Raw genomic sequence first — 18,060 nt, forward strand, 5'->3', positions numbered from 1 at the left:
AGCCTTTGTCTCCCCTGATTTTCCACATTCAGATTCATTACACACATACTGAACTCCTACATACCCATCATGTGCCCTGATTGAGTTTTCATGTGTTACCCCAGTTCATAGAACTGGGCTATCTACCACCTAGCACCCCTTTCCCAAATCCATGCTCCAGTAAGATGGAGCCCTTCAGACGAGTGGCTAGAGGCCTGCTGACTACTCTCCAGCTGCCTCATGCCAATCCTTCCCACCATAGGTCTTTCTCTGCCTCTTGCATTACTCGCTCTTTCTAAGGGAGAAGATATTGTAATCGGATTCATTAGAACCTGAAAAATCAATGCACCATATTTTACTAACGGCACTAGAGTCCGGGTGCTTGCTCAGTTTTTAAGGATGATGTTTCACTTCTCATTTGGCCAGTGTTCCTTGTGGCTACCTCGTTTGGTTAAGGGTCTAGTGGGAAGAAGGGTCAGCATCTAGGCATTCCTGTATCCCTGGCCATAATGTCATCACAATAGAATCCAAACCTCACTTTTACCCTTAAGTCATCTAACAACCTATCAAGATTCCTGATTAATAATGTTCATCCTAAATTCTCCACTAATTAGTCCCACCCACTTAATGACATCCCCAGACTTTCGTTCTGACACCCTCTGCAACATTACTGTTATAGATTGAATTGTGCCTCCCCAAAAGATATGTTGAAGTTCTAACCCCAGTACCCAGAATGTGACCTTATTTAAAAATAGGGTCACTAGAGATCTTACCTAATTAAGATGAAGTCATACTGGAGTAGGGTAGGCCTTTAATCCAATGTGACTGGTGTCATTATAAGTAGAGGAGAAGAGACACAGACACATGAAGGAAGAATGCCATGTGATGACAGAGGCAGGGATTGAAGTACAGCAAGCTGCAAGCCAAGGAATACCAAGGATTGCTGGCAAACCATCAGAAGCTAGGAAGAGGCCAGGAAGAATTCTGCCCTACAGGTTTCAGAGGGAGGATTGCCCTGCTGACACATTGACTTAGGACTTCTGGCCTCCGGGACTATGAGGCAATAAATTTGTTGTTTTAAGGCACCCAGGTGTGGTACTTTGTTACGGCAGCCCTAGAAACAAATTCAGCTATTACCATCACTGTGGTCCCCAGAGACACCTGCTTTCCTGCCAGGCTGAAACTTCTCTTAAGTGACAGAAGCTAAGTCTGCCTGGAGTTTCTGCTCCCTTTCTGGTGGATGAGCTTTATTCAAAGTCCTAGGTCTCTCCTCTCCTGCCTTAGAAAACCAGGCAGGGCTAGGCTCCATGCTAAGTCAGCCAGCCAAGCACAAATTTGCCTTGGTTTAACAGAGGGTCAACATACCCCAGCCTTAGCCCCAGGAGGGTCTGTTTGGCATGGTGGGCGTGGCAACCATCCAGCTGAGGAAACACTGAGTGCTCCTTCCTTACTAGTAATGCAAGAGAAAGTTCTGAAAGGGACCAGGAAGGATTCACACTGAGCCTTTGGCACAGCGATCCAGGGAAGATAGGGTCCTTGTGTGCTGGGGTGCTTGCATGAGCTGATGGTGGCACAGAACGAGGAAAGCGGGGATCAGCCAATAGCATGAGGAAGAGTGAGTGATACCATCTCAGACGGAGGTGGAGGGAGGGGCTGTACTAGCCAAAGTGTTTATGGAGTTTAAATACGGTCCACACTGGAGTGAGGGACAGAAATGGGAGTATAGGGATCACTGCCTAATCTAACATGAAGAAGAAAACAGAAGAGCCCCCGTAGAGCAGGCAGCTGTTCTGTATCATGTACAGTGCCACATCATGTGCCAGAGATCTGTCTGTTCAGGTTGGATCCAGGCAATGCTGGGAGAAACAAGATTCAGGTTCTGATCTCCCAAGAAGAGGGCTGCGAAGGCTAGGCATAGGGTCAAGGCTCCAGTCAAGTGGGCTGGGATTTGGGTAAGACCCCTAATCTGAAAGAAAGTGTGTGAAAGGAGGCAGGGAGCCATGAGAGGACCCCCAACAGTGGGTGGAGTCCACATAATGAGAAACAGAAAAGCAGGGAATTCTTCAACGTGGTTGCTGCAGATATCCAAGGTTTGCCTGGGCTCATCAAGTCCAGGGTCTTGTTCATTCGACAGATATTTATTGAACCTTTACTATGTTCAAATCTAATTCATGCTAGGAATACAAAGGGAACACAATACAGATTCCTCCCTAGAGAAGCCTGGTCTAGCCAGGAAAACAGACCCATCACAGATAGTTACCACACAGCGTGATAAATGGTGTTTTGAGATATGAACAAAGTGCCATGGGAATGCAGAGGGGAGGGACACAGCTCTGCCCAGAGGACTCAGGGGAGCAGAAAATATATTGCCTTAGTTTTATGGACCTAGATAAATTATGAAGTAAAAGAAAAACAAATTTTTTTACAACCTCATACTCTACATCCTCAACCCCATGGTCCGGACTTTATTTCATTCTTACTGTTTCCTGTCCCCTTTGAATTACTGAGTTCAAACTAAGAACAGTCACATATTGGAATTATTCACCACTGTATCATTAAAACATTAATGCTTCATTAAAGTTCAGTGGATTTCTAGATATAAAACCTCCACACTTCAAAGTTTGGTAGTGTTACCTAACCAAACTTGGGTCTGCTTGCCCCACATGCAGCAAAGCCAATCTACTGACACCAGGTTGTGGTGAGGAAAGTACAGCATTTATTGCAGGCCCAAACAAGGAGAAAAGGCAGCTCATGCTCAAAAGACTTGAACTCCCCAGTGGCTTTCAGGGAAGGGTTTTTAAAGGGGAGGTGAGGGAGAGGATCGCAGGGTGTGTGATCAGCTCGTGTACATCATTTTGATCGGTTGGTGGTGAGGTAACAGAGTGGTGTTTCAGGAATCTCATTTATAAAGTTTCTGGCTCCAACCAGTCTGGGGTCTATGTGCTAGTGATCAGCATGCAGTCAACTTCTTCCTTCTGGTGGGGATTTTAGTATCCGCCAAACAACTCAAGAATATGGCTTAGGATCTTTTCTATAGCCCTTGAGGCGGAACTAAAGGTCCCTGACTTTGTTTTATGGCTAAACTATTATCATTTTGCCTCACTTGACTCTTTTCCTGTTTCTGCATTTTCTCACTTCTCTGATTAAATTTGCTCTTTGGAACTGGGGGAAGGCCTAGGAGGCCAAAGCTATTCTACAGACAAGAGGCACGGGACATGAAGAGTCTGTCCCCAGGAAGGCCCCACAGGGTCCTGCTCTGTTTCAAAAGTCTTTATCCCATGGAGTCAGATGACAGACCCAGCTGGTGACCAGATGCCATGGGAGGTTGTCACATGGTGACACTTCTCAGGTTATCATGGAGCACTTGGTGAACCTTCTTCTACCTTTCATCAAAATACCAAGATGTAACACAATAAAGCCATGGAAACCATAGCAGTTCCTCTCCCTGCCTTGCTATCTTCACTCCCAAGAGACTTCTCCCATGGCCTCTACTGACTGGACACTGGGCTTGTGGCACCACCCCTGGCTAGAGCTGATCGGTCCACTGACAAACACCTGACACAAATTGACTGATCTGATTCTTACTTCCTAGACTTTAAAGTTGCAATACAAAAAAAAAAAAAAAAAAAGGACTTCCCTGGTGGTCCAGTGGTTAAGACACCATGTTTCCATTGCACTGGGCACGGGTTTGATCCCTGGTCAGGGAACTAAGATCCTGCATGCTGCAAGGCACAGCCAAAAAAAAAAAAAATTGCAATACAGGAGCCCTATTCGAGAGCACTTCATCTGGGGAGGTGTGTAAAACCAGCAGCCTGTGTTTGTGTCAAGTTTAAGTGGGACAGAGAAACGCATGCTGCAAAAATGGCGGAATGGAGAGGTTCACTGAGAGAAGCAGATAGGAGAAACCAGGGGAAGGAGAGGGGCCAGGAAGAGGAGAAGACTGCCTTTGGGGCTGATGACATCCACTTCCTATTCAGGTTATCCTAAAGTGGCCCATATGAGTTCATGATCTTTTTTCCTTTGGTGAAGAACAAAGAGTTAACATTCACCCTGGTCTGCCCTTGAGGACCTCTCTTATTTTTATAGATGTAAAGCAGGCAGCCCCAGCCATGGAGAAAAGACACAAAGGGACCCTTTTACTTGTTTATAGTGTGGGAGCTCCAATGAGAAAGTGGGGAAATTTGTAACATGGACAGTTTCCAGGATGGAACAAACCCATGCCTTTAACCCATGCCCTCCAAGACTTAAATGGAGGAGTATCTGTGGGGTAGACTTAGATGCCCAGTGACAGTGACAGATGAAGGAATCCCACAAATAAGTTTCCATAGGAGTAAAGACAGGTAGAACTTATGGGTTGTCCTGCCACCCTATTAGGAAAGGGAACAGAGATTGTGGGTCAGTAGGCACTAAAGCCAGGCTGCATCCAGCCTTTTAGGCACTGACTTGCGCCCTATTCTGAGGCCAGGAATTGTACTTAAGAAACCAATTACCGAGTGCTCTAACTTATAGGCTTAAAACATGGAGGCTTTCCAACTAAAACCCTGAGGAATCACAGCAATTGAAGAGGGTTCCACACCAGCATCTACAGTAGAGGTTCACGTGGGGATAACCTGAGAGATGGTTATGCTCCATGAATTATCTCCCACAGTAGAAAGCAGGGCTTTACTGCATTTTCCTAACAACCTAAAAGGTGGGGGACATTGTGCTGACTGGGCCACCCAAGGCGCAGGCTCCACACATTATGGTAGAGGCTGGGTGATACGCTCAATTTGCTGGGGAGCCCTTTCATAGGGCAGTGACCTCCTGAAATGTGTGATGGCTAGGGCAGGTCAGAGCCGAGGTCCTTACCACAGCGACCAGCTTCAGAGCTGGCCCACGGAGGTCCGCTTTACCTCAACGGCCAGCACAGTTCCACCACAGTCTGCACCAAAATGGGAAAAGTGCGGTCCCCGAGCTGCAAGTATAAGCATTGCATGTGTAAAGGGGCAGGCAATTTGCAGCCTAGGCAGGGTAAACTGGATTTCTGATCTTCCTACTGCTCCCAGCATGGGCGGCACACCATTCTTCCCTGACACTTGGCCAAGGCATGATCATCACATCCCACAGTATAAGTCAGAGTGCTCTGACTACCCAATTCCTCATGCGGCTGGGAAATTTACTTCCCAGCCTCGGGTTTTCGAGAAACTCTTGTGTCCTTCCAATTAATTCTACTTTTTCCTTAAATTAGCTTGCATGGTTCTGTCACTTGCACCTAATAATCCTTGAATAAAGCAGAAACTAAGGTTAAGAGAAGATCATTGCCAGAATCGGGTTGGAAATTTCTCTAATTTATAGAGCTAATTTAAAAAGCAAACATTTGGTATGTTCCTGTTAAGGTCAGATTGAGCTGCGTGGTTAATAACTAAATACGCTGCCCTCTGGACCCAAGGCAAGGAACAGAGGAAAAAGCAGTAGAAAGCTTTGTATGATGCTCTCCATCCCCCACCATCTTCCCCTGGCTTGTGAGGCTTTTATCTACCAAAAATAAGAGAGCTACCAACTGTACTGTTCAATATTTATTTTCTGAGGCAGTCAAATTCATGCTAATTTATTTGCTCCCTTCCCACTAGCCCCCACCATATTCTCTAGAACTGTTCAGAAACTAAAACTCCAAGAATACAATAGTGTTGAGAGTAGAGGGTGCTGCATCCTAGAAAACTGTAAGTGGGGACCGAGACAGACCTCTAGAAGCTCAGTATTCCAGAGCTTAGAGCTCTCCATGTGCTGCATGCAGACAAAATGCAACTGGACTCAGGCTCACGCTTAGACAGAGCCAGGACCTCAGAACAGGAGACCTTCCTCTGCCCAAAGGCAGATGCCCGAAGGACTATGGGAAACTGAGGCTGGAGCAGAGGCTGTGCTCCTCAGACCACACAGCAGGTCGAGATATGCACGGGGCTGGGAGGTGGGGGTGATGCCAGGACCCTTGAGGAATGAGGGCAATCTGTTGGCAAAACGAAAGGAAGTCTAGTATAATTTCTTCTCACAAATGAACAAACACAATCAGAAAATCCAATATGAAACACAATGAAGAAATAGACAAAATTATATCTTTGAAAAATTATTTACCACAAGAGACAAAATAAGTTTGTAGAAACCTGCTTGATGTTTCCATACCACGACAGAAGACCTGAGCGCTGTAAGGCAGACCAAAGAACCACAAAGGGAAACCGAGCTAAGATGAAACCTGGGATGCAAAGGGAACTGGATGAAATTTTTAAGGATGTAACAGAACCCCATATAAAACAGTAAACAATTTTAAATCCCTCTAAATGGCAAAATTGACCCACAAAAACCCTCTAATCTGTGATTTGGAGGACAAACTCGGGAAAATCTCCAAGATTAGAGGTAAAGATGAGAATAATGAGAGGGAGGTGATAACCATGGAAACACATTGAGTATTGAATCACAGAATAGTTGGCACCCACTGCAAGAAGCTAATCTTGAGCTAGCACCTCTGGGACCATTCCAATATACAGGACCACTCTTAGATAAGAGGGGTCTCTTCCCTGGTCCCCACATTTTCTAAAGTTCTGCTTAGGCCCTACTACTGGCCACACACCTCCCCGTGAAGCAGAGTCCACAGGGCCAAGAGGATGAGTCCACCCTCAGCTGGTCCCCCCGCTCTGCACCCAGACTGTGCTCTGGGTACCCTGAATTAAAATCTTTGCCCAGACAGCCTGAGTCTGCTTCCCAGATCTGAGCAGGCCTCCCCCATGGGCACATCCTCCAAAAGTTAGACCCCTCCAATAGTGTGTATGTCCCTAGGCTTGAGTGGTGGCTGAGAGGAACTGAGGAACTGCTTGCAGGGCTTACAGACAGAGCTTGGACATGCATGCTGGGACATCTACTGTGTGCCCGCAATGGCCCTTGCAGTGGGGGTCAGAGTCAGGAACGGGAAGAGAAAGAGAGGGGTCTGGAGGCTGGGAGCCATGTGTCAGCTCTCCCTGCCACACCGTATTCTCAGAACTCAGGGGAGGCTGAGGATTCTAAATTCAAACTGGCCTTCCAGGTGCTTATGAAGCTATCGTTGTTCAGGTAGGAGGGTAGAACGTATTGTATTTAACAGTACTTAACTTTTAAATATGTAAGCATACGGTACGTGGTCCTCTGTTAGTGCTCTACTCTTGCCCCCCGACAGTTTGGGGGGTCGGGGAGGCAGGGCTTGCCAGTCCTTGAGGAACAGCTCCTTCAGGTCCCCTCTACCAAGAAATGTAACCTTTTAGGACTGCCTGTGCAGAAAGCAGCAGGCAGCTTCCTTCACGGGAGAAGGGGAAAAGGCCTTCTGGTAGGGCACCTGGCTGGTAGGGCACCTGGCTGCAATTAGAACCGGGAGCTGGATCACTGAAACCCAACAGCACTGCTCTCGCTCTTTCCCTTTGGGGTTAAGTTACGAGGGCAACAGGGCCCCAGAGCCAAACACCACACCATGAATCGCTGCCTGAGGGGCAGCCAGAGCAGAGGATGCACCTCCACTGCTGTGCTCTGAACATCACCTTCAGGGTAGCTGACCTGCTTCTGCCTTCTCTGCTGAGACTCAATAGCCGAATCCCTAAATGTCCTGGTGCCCAGCCCGTGGCATTTTGCTTCTAGCTTCACAGGTCTGCCACAGCAAAGCCTACCTCCTCCTGCCTGGGAATTTGAAAAGCTGAGTACCATCCCCTGGGCATAATGCTGGGGAGAGGTGCTCCTGCTATTCATGGTGACATCTGTGTGTGGCCACTGTAGGAGCTTCTGTGCAAGACCACCCTTGATCCAGCACAAGGAGCTGTGAGGGGCACGGACTGGACATCTGGACTTGCGTCTATTATTCACAGATGGGTACTTTTGATGGTTTTATGTGTCAACTTGGCTAGGCTATGATACTCAGCTCTTTGGTCAAACACCAGCTAGACGTTGCTGTGAAGATACTTTGCAGATGTGATTAACATTTAAATCCATAGACTTCGAGTAAAGCAGATGATCCTCCACACAGTGGGTGGGCCTCATTCAACCAGCTGAAGGCCTTGAGCAAAGACTAAGGTTTCCCAAAGAGGAAGGAATTCTCCTCAAAACTGCAACGTAGAAATCCTGCCCTACAGATTTCAGATTTGTAGGCCCCTACAGTTGGTGTGCCAGTTCCTTAAAATAAATACTCCCCTGTCTCTATATATGTATATATATGCTCATATACGTGTGTGTGTGTATATATATATACACATGTGAGTGTGTATAAAATTGGTTCTATTTCTCTGTAGAGCCCTGACTAATATAGAACTCAATCATTGCATTCTGACAATGTGCCGGGGGTACTGTTTGTCCCCCAACCTGTATAGTAGGTCACCTTACTTCACCAAGATACACTCAAGTCAGATCAAAGCCCCAGATCAAAGGCCAAGAGTCAATACCATTCTCCAGGCCCACTAAGCCCTGTGATGTAAGAACTAAATTGAAACTGGTGTCCTGGCATAAGGCCAGGGAGGCAAGGGGGCCAGGGAGGCAAGGGGGTCAGGGAGGGAGGCTGCAGCCTGATGCTCCTGCAAAGCTCACTCATTCTAGACAACCTGTCACAGGGCACGGCGCAGCAGGCCAGCTCCAGAATTCACTCTCCGACAGAGAGGGAATTTCCACTGTGCCAGGCCAGGCTCCCATTGGCTGTGGGCCTGGGCAGGGCTGAGCCTGACGATGGCTCCTTACGAAACAAAGTGGGCAGCTGGGGAGGCCTGGAGACAATGAGCCAGCAGGGCTGGACGGGGAGCTGGGTGGGCTTCCACATCTGATGGGCTGAGCCCAGAGTCAGCTTAACCCAGAGTCACTGCTCTGTGGGTGACGACCGGGAGAAGAACTGTGGCTGGAATCCTGAGGTCACTTCTGACGATTCTCTCTCTGAGACTTGGCTCTCTCGTCTGGAAATTGGGGCTAGTAAAATCTCAGAGCCGTCGATTCGAATTTAAAAGGGTAACAATTGTGTGGAAGCACAAGGCACAGAGCTCGTGCCCAGTGAATGTCAGTGTCCTTCCTCTTCACCCAGGGAGGATGGGACAACATCGCCATGAAGGGTGATGTGAGTGGGCTCTGGAGCCCTTTGTGAACCCCAGGCCTGCATCTTCGTCTGTAAAATGAGATTCTCTCTCTCCACAGGATGATTGCAAAGACTGGATGAGACTGCCCACGTAGAGCGCTTCGCAAAGGATGGCTTCGGTAAATGCTAGAAAAAGGAAGCCCTGTGACCTTCCTGCTCCTCAGGAGAAAACAGAAACAACTGGGGTGTGTTCCATTTGCTCCTGTAACACCTCAGAACAAAGGAGAAGCAAACAGCAGCGGTATGATTTTCAAGATGGTGCCAGATCTGCTGAGAGCTGGGTCTGGTCAGCGTGAGTGCCGGCCTCTGGCTGAAAACTTCAGCCTGTAATATCGCTTCGCCACCTGGCGCCCAGGCTCATTAGTCCAAGGCAGCGTGTAGATCTGCCTAGTGACAGACACAGCCCCGTGTGCAGACTGCCAGGGCCTGAGGCGGCATCCAAAAACAATGTCCATCCAGAGGATGGAGCCAGCTGCAGCTCCAGGCAGGTGGCTCTGACCTTTTGTCTTGCTCAGCTCAGGAGGAAGCGTCTTCCTGTGCGTGGAGCACATTCTCTTGCCCTTCGTCAACACACAGGTTGAGAAATCCTCCTGGTTTGGAATATGTAGTGGAAAAGGGGGGCCAATTTATAAGCACATCTGCCTCCTGAGGAAGGTGGGTTCTGTTCAGTGACAGTCCCTTTAGATGTGCAAGGTGTCTGGGAGCTGAATTGGAAAGGAGGGATTAGTCATTAGAGAAAGCCAAGAAGAGAGAGAGAAAGAGTGGGAGGCAATGCTCCCAGCTAAGGAAATGGCTAAGGAACGTTCTAGGAACGGGAACATCTAATATCCAATTCTAATTTATGAACCTTTTTTTATCCAAATGTTCAGTAAAGTCTGGTAGACACACAACTCTCCCATGTGAGTTCACGTGTGTGTAAATTTAGAAGAGGGAGGAGTTCCACGTCTGAGTAAACGTGGTACAGACCCGAGGCCACAGGGGATTACAGAAATCTTAAAGAGGAGCTGACTTTCCATAGTCCTGGCATGGGGATTCACATCTATCTCCAAGGCTTACAGGCCAGGGAGATCCCAGCCGACATCTGATAATCATCTCACAGAGCCCCGTTCTTGCAGATCTGCTCAATCTATTATTGGGATGAACTTTGAAGCAGCCGCTTCCTTTGCTCAGTTTTGCCTTATTCGCTTTTGCTTTGCCAAGGCAAACAGCCGTGCCTAGAAATGAAGGCATTTATCCTGAGTGTCCTGAACCCCGTATTTGCAGGTAGAAATCAGACCGGTCCCCTGAAATACTCCTGGGATTCCCAGGACAGCGTGCCTGGCGTTGGTCTCACTGGGCTTCCTGTACCCTCCAGCTGCCTTCTTTCTGACAACAAAAAGCATCATGTGGAACTGATCTAGACTCCTAGCGCCTTGCAAAGGAACTAGCAGCCCCAAATGTCCCTTGGATTATCTCCGTCCCCCTGCTTGCTTCTCTATCCAATCCTCCCATACGTAACACTCCAGTCTGCTGAGGTGTAGAGAGCTGAGCCTCCTCAGTGGAAATCATGTCTCACTTCCTTCGAATTAACTACATTATGGAAAAAAAAAAAAAAAAAAAATCCCAAAGCCTGCACAGCTGATAATAATGACAGTGAACAGCTATTGACTACCCAGTGTACGACAGGCACTGGGCTCTTCGCACAGATTATCTCACTTCATTCTATCCGACCCCCTGCCTGCAGGTGCTATGATTATTATTCCCATTTTCACAGATAAGACAACTGATGAAATTCAGATTCTACTAATATGTCTTGATTGTACACCTGGCATCAGACTATGTGCTTTACTTTGTCATTCTTTTTTTTTTTTTCCAAAATCACTTATTGAATGCCTACTCTGTGTGCCAATATGCTATCGTTATTGCTATGATAAAACCAAGCTGTGGGTAGTGAATTAAAATCATTCAAGGTGACTCAGCCTGTGGTGGATCCTCAGGACTGTACCTAAGGACTTGATCTATGAGGAGCTCCGAGTTTCAAGCCGGTCCATTTTCGTTAGGATTTCAATCCTAGAAAAGATTTCTGGAATGTGACACAAACAACACTGGCCAGAAGAGAGAGGCAGAAATAGTCCAGGCAGCAAGAAAGCGAGGGACCTCCCAAGTCCAGCACATTCAGTTCAAGAGAATAAAGGAATCATTCCATTTCAAGGTATTATTTTCTTTTGTTTAGAGGATCATTATCACATACCAAACCCTAGGCCAGACTTCACCCTACCTGTCACCAATCGCCTGCAGGCCCGGTCCATGCTTGCGTGTGTAATCTTTCCCCCATGACAGCAGATCAAGGGCCCAGTGGAGCTGATGGGCTCATGCAGCCCAGTCCAGTTGGGAGAGGAGGAAGCAGTGGCCAACCAAGATGGAACTAGGGATCTCACTCTGCCACTGAGGCTGACCCCAAAAGGGTGGCAGAATGAGCTAGAATAGTGTCTCAAAGAGTACAGCTCTCTGAAGGTCTGCAGTGCATTCCAGATGCAAGAGACAGCCATTTCTGGGGCGATGCATGGCTAAGTATTTGATGCACCACAATGTCTGGGCAGGAGGTGTGGCATAACCATCCTTCCGTCTCCATTTCCGGGAGGGGGACAGTCACCACCTCACACACTTCAGGACCACTTCAAGGTGCTGAAGGATTTATAGTGGTGTAAAACCAGAGGCTGTAGGGCTGATCGTTTCGCTGCAGTCTCCCTCCTCTGTGTGTCAGCCAACAGAAAGCTGAGCTCAGAAGTCCTAAAACAGCCCTAATGACTGAGCTTGTATAGAGCAGGCCCTGTGCCACGTGCTTCACACACATTCTTTCATTAAACCCTACCACGGCCCAAAGAGGACGGTGTCACTGGTCTCATTTCATAGATGAGACAATAGGAATCCAGAGGCTGCAAGCTTCATGCCCAAGGGCACAGACCTTGTAAGTGGTAGAGCCAGGACTGGAACCAGGGCCTATCTGCCTACAAATATTGGCCTAGAGGTGGTTTAGCCTCTTTCTGATCTTTTTTTCCACACTGCCACCTTCTAAATCAGCCTAAAAACAGGAAAGTATCCCCTCCCTTACCACCTTAATTTTGGTTCCAGAAAGTCCCACTGTTGGGACTGGCGACAAAGAGAAAGTCTTCATGCTGCACAAATAATGGTGTTGACATTTTTGCCCTAAACCAGTGAAGAACTATTACTTTTTTTTTTTTTGCACAGACTAATGGAGGGAGGGGGCTGTATGTTTATGAACAGCATTTTTCCCATTCAAAACAAAACTAGCTTTCTTGCATCCCATTAAGAAGAATACGTATATTCTCATTATTATGCAGAAATATGTTAGTGGGAGAACTGTGCTTTTAACCATTAGAAAAATGTGATACCTGGGCATATTCGAAAAGGAACAACAGACACTGTCTTGGAGATTTTCTTGCCTTAGAATTGTTTAAGGCTTCAGAGTTTACAAGGTGCACTCACTGCTCTTCCTCCACAAAATGAACTCTGCCAGATGGCTGCTACTCTCACACCCACTTGGTGGGTGGGGGAACCGTGTTCAAGGAGGTGATACAGCTTAACCAGGGTCACCCAGAGAACAGGCGGCAGAGCTGGAGCACAATTATTTCATACCACCCACTACTGCAGTGCAACACTTCCTAAGGGTCCATCGTGTGTCCAGGTTTGGGCCAAACAATAGGAATAGAGATGAAAAAAGGACACTCACCCTTCCCTTGCCTCTTACCTCCCACTCTCACCTCCCAAACTGGGTATCTCTCTCCTGTGTCTCCTCCTCTATGCTTGTACCTGGTAGGACGGGGGGAGCCATACAATCTGGAATTTCATTAAAGTGAAGCATTTCCAAGGAGGTCCATTTGCAGGGCCCCGTGTAACCCTCCCCTCCAGCTATGTGCTTCCAGGGGCTCCAGGCCCAGCCCAGACCCAGCAGGACTGGCCCTACCTATCCCACCAGGTAAGCCCCTCTGGCAAGGTCCTCCTTCCTCCAGCTTATTGGCTTTCTTTCTCTTCTGGGAGTTTCTCCATAATTCCACTATTTTGAGGAAATAATAACGAATAATAATAATAGCAATATTTATTGAGCAGTGGGAGTGGTAGAAAAAGGATGAGAAAACCATTTTGGAAATAGATCCCAGTCCATATAGAAAAGCAGGCAAGCATCCCCCCTACCCCGCCCCCACCCCTCATTCCATCAGCCAGCAGTTTCTGGATCATTACATTCTAGAGCATATTAGATGAGAAAAGCATTTCAGACAATTAGAAGTCAAAGCCATGGGCCTGATGGGTCCAGCACAGGGTGAATTAACCATACTTCCTCACCACATCTTGGGTGATCAGGTCTCTGAATGACATGGTTAAAGTTCGCAACACTGGAGGCTACACTTCAAGAGATCTGTCTCTACTTACATCCACACTGAACGGTATGTCACAGTGAATCCACTGGAGACCCTCTTTCATGGGGTTAAGAGCATGGAGTCTGGAGTCATCTAGAACTAGGTTTTCACCCAGACTCCATTTATTAGTTGTGTGACTCTAAGCAAGTTATTCAACTTAATTTCTCTGTGTCTTGGTTTCTGTGTGATGGGAAAAAAAAAAAATAGTACTGGTAAGTTTGAAATTTTGAAGAGTCTGAGATTTTGCATTAACAATTTAGCCTGCTTTGCATTTTACTTAAAGAAAAATCCAAACTCCCCAGGGTTGCCGACAAAGCTCTGTGTGATCAACTTAGCTCTACTCTCCAGCCACACTGGCCTCCTTTCAGCTCTAGAACATGTCTGATTTTTTCCTACCTTGAAACCTTTGCTCACATTGCTCCTTACCCAGAATAACCCAGATTTTAAGCATAAAAGTCATGCCCTCAGACAGCCGTTCTTGGCCACTCTGTCTAAGCACCCTCATCCCCTCATCAACCCTACATTTTTATTTCCTTTCTGGCGTTTTACAGGCCAGTGGAATAGCCATCCTCAGGGACCTGCAGAGCCTAGGGAAGGAGCAAGATTAAAGATTGTACTTTGAGGGCTAACAAGGAGATGACACTCTTTTTAAAATGCAAGCACTGCTGAGAAGGCACAAATTAACAAGTTCAACAAGATCCTCTCAGACCCCGTAGGTGAAGCTTCTGGCCTTAAGTGCCTTAAGCATGGAGGGAAGGAAGAGTATGAACAAATGATAGCAAAATCCTGCCTCTGACAATGAATTTGAATTTTTGAGCTCCACCTCCACTCCTGTCCCACCCCTAGTCATTGAACTGCAAATATGGGGTCCAAGCATTTTTAAATGGTGGTAGGCTTTAACCTGCACATGTATACTGGTGATGCCCATGTATTCATTTTCTTTGCTGTAACAGATTACTACAAACTGGGTGCCTTAAAAGCACAGACAATTTTTTTGGTAAACAGTGTGTATTTACAACTTCATTTTTTTCTTCTTCTTTATTGAAGTGTAGTTGCTGTACAATATTATATGTTACATGTGTACAATATGATGATTCACAATTTTCACAAGGTTATACTCCTTTTATAGTTATTATAAAATACTGGCCATATTCTCTGTGCTGTACAATATATCCTTGTAGCTTATTTTATGCATAGTAGTTTGTACTTCTTAATCCCCTATCTCTATCTTGCCCCTCCCCCCTTTCCTCTCCCCACTGGTAACCACTAATTTGTTCTCTATATCTGTGAATCTGTTTCTTTTTTGTTATATTCAGTAGTCTGTTGTATTTTTCAGATTCCACATATAAGTGATATCACACAGAATTTGTCTTTCTCTGTCTGACTTATTTCACTTAGCATAATGCTCTCCGAGTCCATCCCTGTTGCTGCAAATGGCAAAATTTCATTCTTTCTATGGCTGAGTAGTATTCCATTGTGTATATGTACCACATCTTCTCTAGCCATTCCTCTGTTGATGGACACTTAGGTTGCTCCCATATCTTGGCAGTTGTAAATAATGCTGCTATGGACATTGGGGTGCATTGATCTTTTCAAATTAGTGTTTTTTTAGGGGTTGGATATATACCCATAAAAACACAGAAATTTATTCTCTCAGGTTTCTGAAAGTTAGAAGTTCAAAGTCAGTATCACTAGGCCAAAATCAAAGGGCTGGCAGGGTCATGCTGGCTCCACAGGGTCTAAGAAAGAATCCTTTCTGTGCTTCTTCCTGCTTCTGGTGGCTGCTGCCATTCCTTGACTTGGGGCCACATCACTGCAATCTTCAAGGTCAGCATCTTTTAATCTCTCTGTTTCATCTTCACATTGCCTTCTCCTCTTCTCAGCCTTTGACACCAGATGGTGTCCAATATCCCCCTGCCTCTCTGTTATAAGATACATGTGATTTCGTTTAGTGTCCAACAGGATAATCCAGGTTAATCTCCCCATCTCAAAATTCTTAACTTAATCACATCTGCAAAGACCTCTTTTTGCCATATAAGGTAGCATTCACAGGTTCCAGAGATTAGGATGTGGATCTCTCTTAGGGGGTCATTCTTTACCCAACCCCACCCCAACTAGCTGTGGTGAAAAACTGAAAAAGGAACAAAGACCCCTCTTCTACCCAGGTTATGGCAAGAAGGGAAGGAAGGGAGGAAGAGAAATCGGGAAGCAAGAGGTGTGCCAGCAATACAGTCGGAGGAAGACCCATGGGCTGGAAAGCAGGAGATCCGGGTCCAGGTCCATGCATAGGGAGGAGACGGACATCCTTACCTTCCCAGGTGTTCTCACCAGGGCCTGGCTTCTGAGAGTCCTGCTTCCTCTGGGAACCAGGAGGTGGATTTGGGGGAGTTTGGATTCTTGGGGCTGGAGAAGTTTGGGGAGAACCCTTATGGAGAAGAGGGTCAATGACAACCATGCAGTCAGTGGATGGGCCTGGGACACAAACGGGCCTCTTCTAGAGGCCAGAAAATGGGTCCAGTGGGGACAGCTTATCTTGGCTGGAAGATATTTGATCTTTCTATGCATTTGAAATTGATCATCCTCCTTCCTGAAACTCTCCCTTCTGGTTCTCTTCCTGCCTCTCTGACAGCTCTCTTAAGAGTCCCTTGTTTTAGCCCCAGTTGTCCACATAGTCCCCTACTCCTGATGTACCTGTTATGGGCTCTTCCCATCCCTGATTCACTTTGTGCAACGTAAGTAGCGTGAGATAGAAAGTGTTAGAAGCACTGTGTCTGAAGTCCCACTGCCTGGCTTTCAAACCTGGCTGTACCGACTCCCAGGTGTGGTCTCAAACAAGTGACTTACAGGCCCTATAGCTGAGCTTTAGAGTCTTCTTGGGTAAAATGGGGACAATTGGGTTGTTTGAAGAACTGAGATACAGTCAGCCAGCAGCTCATGGCCGATGTGAGCTGTTGTTGCCTGTGGCTGCTGCCTGTCTGTGTCCGTTGTCCAGGGTGTCTTCTCTTGTGCACCTGAACCCAGTGGAGGGTGCTGGATGGCGGTGGTCAGTGTGGAGGGGCAGAGCCGGAAGGGAGAGGAAAGGGAGAGAAGCTGGGAGCCAAGGCTGTCCCCTGGTGGAGAAAACATCTTTCTCCTTTTCCCCGGGAGCAGCAAGGAGAGAAGCCGAGGCTGTGCACTCGAGACCCAGGGGCAACAGAAAGTGTCGTGGGACAGCCCCCCACACACCCGCTGCCCTTTGTCCTCATCCCTCAGCCAGCAGTGGCCCCTGAGCTTGGGCTGACCCCTCGGCTTCCTAGGTTCCTGGTCGCTGAGGGAAGACAGAGGGGCTCTGAACAGTGCTGCACAGAATGGAGAAACGATCCGTGGAGAAAAAGGTGAAAAGGGTAGGAACGATTTAGTTAGATAGGAGGCAGCCGAGGGGAGATTTAATAACAGTCTCTGAGGATCTGAAGGGTTATTGTACAGAAATTGGTGACCAGCTCGTCCCTCTCTGCTCAGAGCACGGGCCCGAAGGAAGTGAGTTAACACTCCACAGAAGGAGATGCTCAGATTAGGTAAAAAGAAGACAGTCTCCCTGTCCGGGTAGAAATAGACCATAACAGGAACTGGAGTAGATGCGTCAGGTGGAGCCGCATGGTGCCCAGAGAATCAGCCTCCTGAGCTCACAGGGATGTCTCTGTCCAGACGGGGCTCCGGGGGGCAGACAGCCTCCCCTTTCCTGGGATGCCAGGGGTCTTTCTCAGTGGATTCGGCGATGGTCCCCTCTCCCCCACTCCCAACCCCATCCCACCTCCTCCCCCAGAATAAAATTGCCAGGAACTGTGTGGAGAAAAATAGGTCATCCTATTATTGGTGGTGAGCCATGTAGGTGTCCCCCTTTTCTGATAATAAAAAGCAGAGCCCCTGGAGGACCTTCAAGATGGCAGAGGAGTAAGATGTGGAGATCACCTTCTTCCCCACAAATACATCAGAAACACATCTACACGTGGAACAACTCCTACAGAGCACACTACTGAACGCTGGCAGAAGACCTCAGACCTCCAAAAAGGCAAGAAACTCCCCACGTACCTGGGTAGGGCAAAAGAAAAAAGAAAAAACAGAGACAAAAGAATAGGGATGGGACCTGCACCTCTGGGAGGGAGCTGTGAAGGAGGAAAAGTTTCCACACACTAGGAAGCCCCTTCACTGGTGGAGACGGGGGGTGGCGGGGGCGGGGAGAAGCTTCGGAGCCATGGAGGAGAGCGCAGCAACAGGGGTGCAGAGGGCAAAGCGGAGAGATTCCCACACAGAGGATCAGGGCCGACCGGCACTCACCAGCCCAAGAGGCTTGTCTGCTCACTCGCCAGGGCGAGTGGGGGCTGGGAGCTGAGGCTCCGCCTTCAGAGGTCGGATCCCAGGGAGAGGACTGGGGTTGGCGGCGTGAACACAGCCTGAGGGGGGCTAGAGCGCCACAGCTAGCCGGGAGGGAGTCCGGGAAAATGTCTGGACCTGCCGAAGAGGCAAGAGACCATTGTTTCGGGGTGTGCGAGGAGAGGGGGTTCAGAGCACCACCTAAATGAGCTCCAG

Source organism: Leucopleurus acutus (genome assembly GCF_964270905.1).
Source record: "Leucopleurus acutus genome assembly, chromosome: 8".
Lineage (NCBI taxonomy): Eukaryota > Metazoa > Chordata > Mammalia > Artiodactyla > Delphinidae > Leucopleurus > Leucopleurus acutus.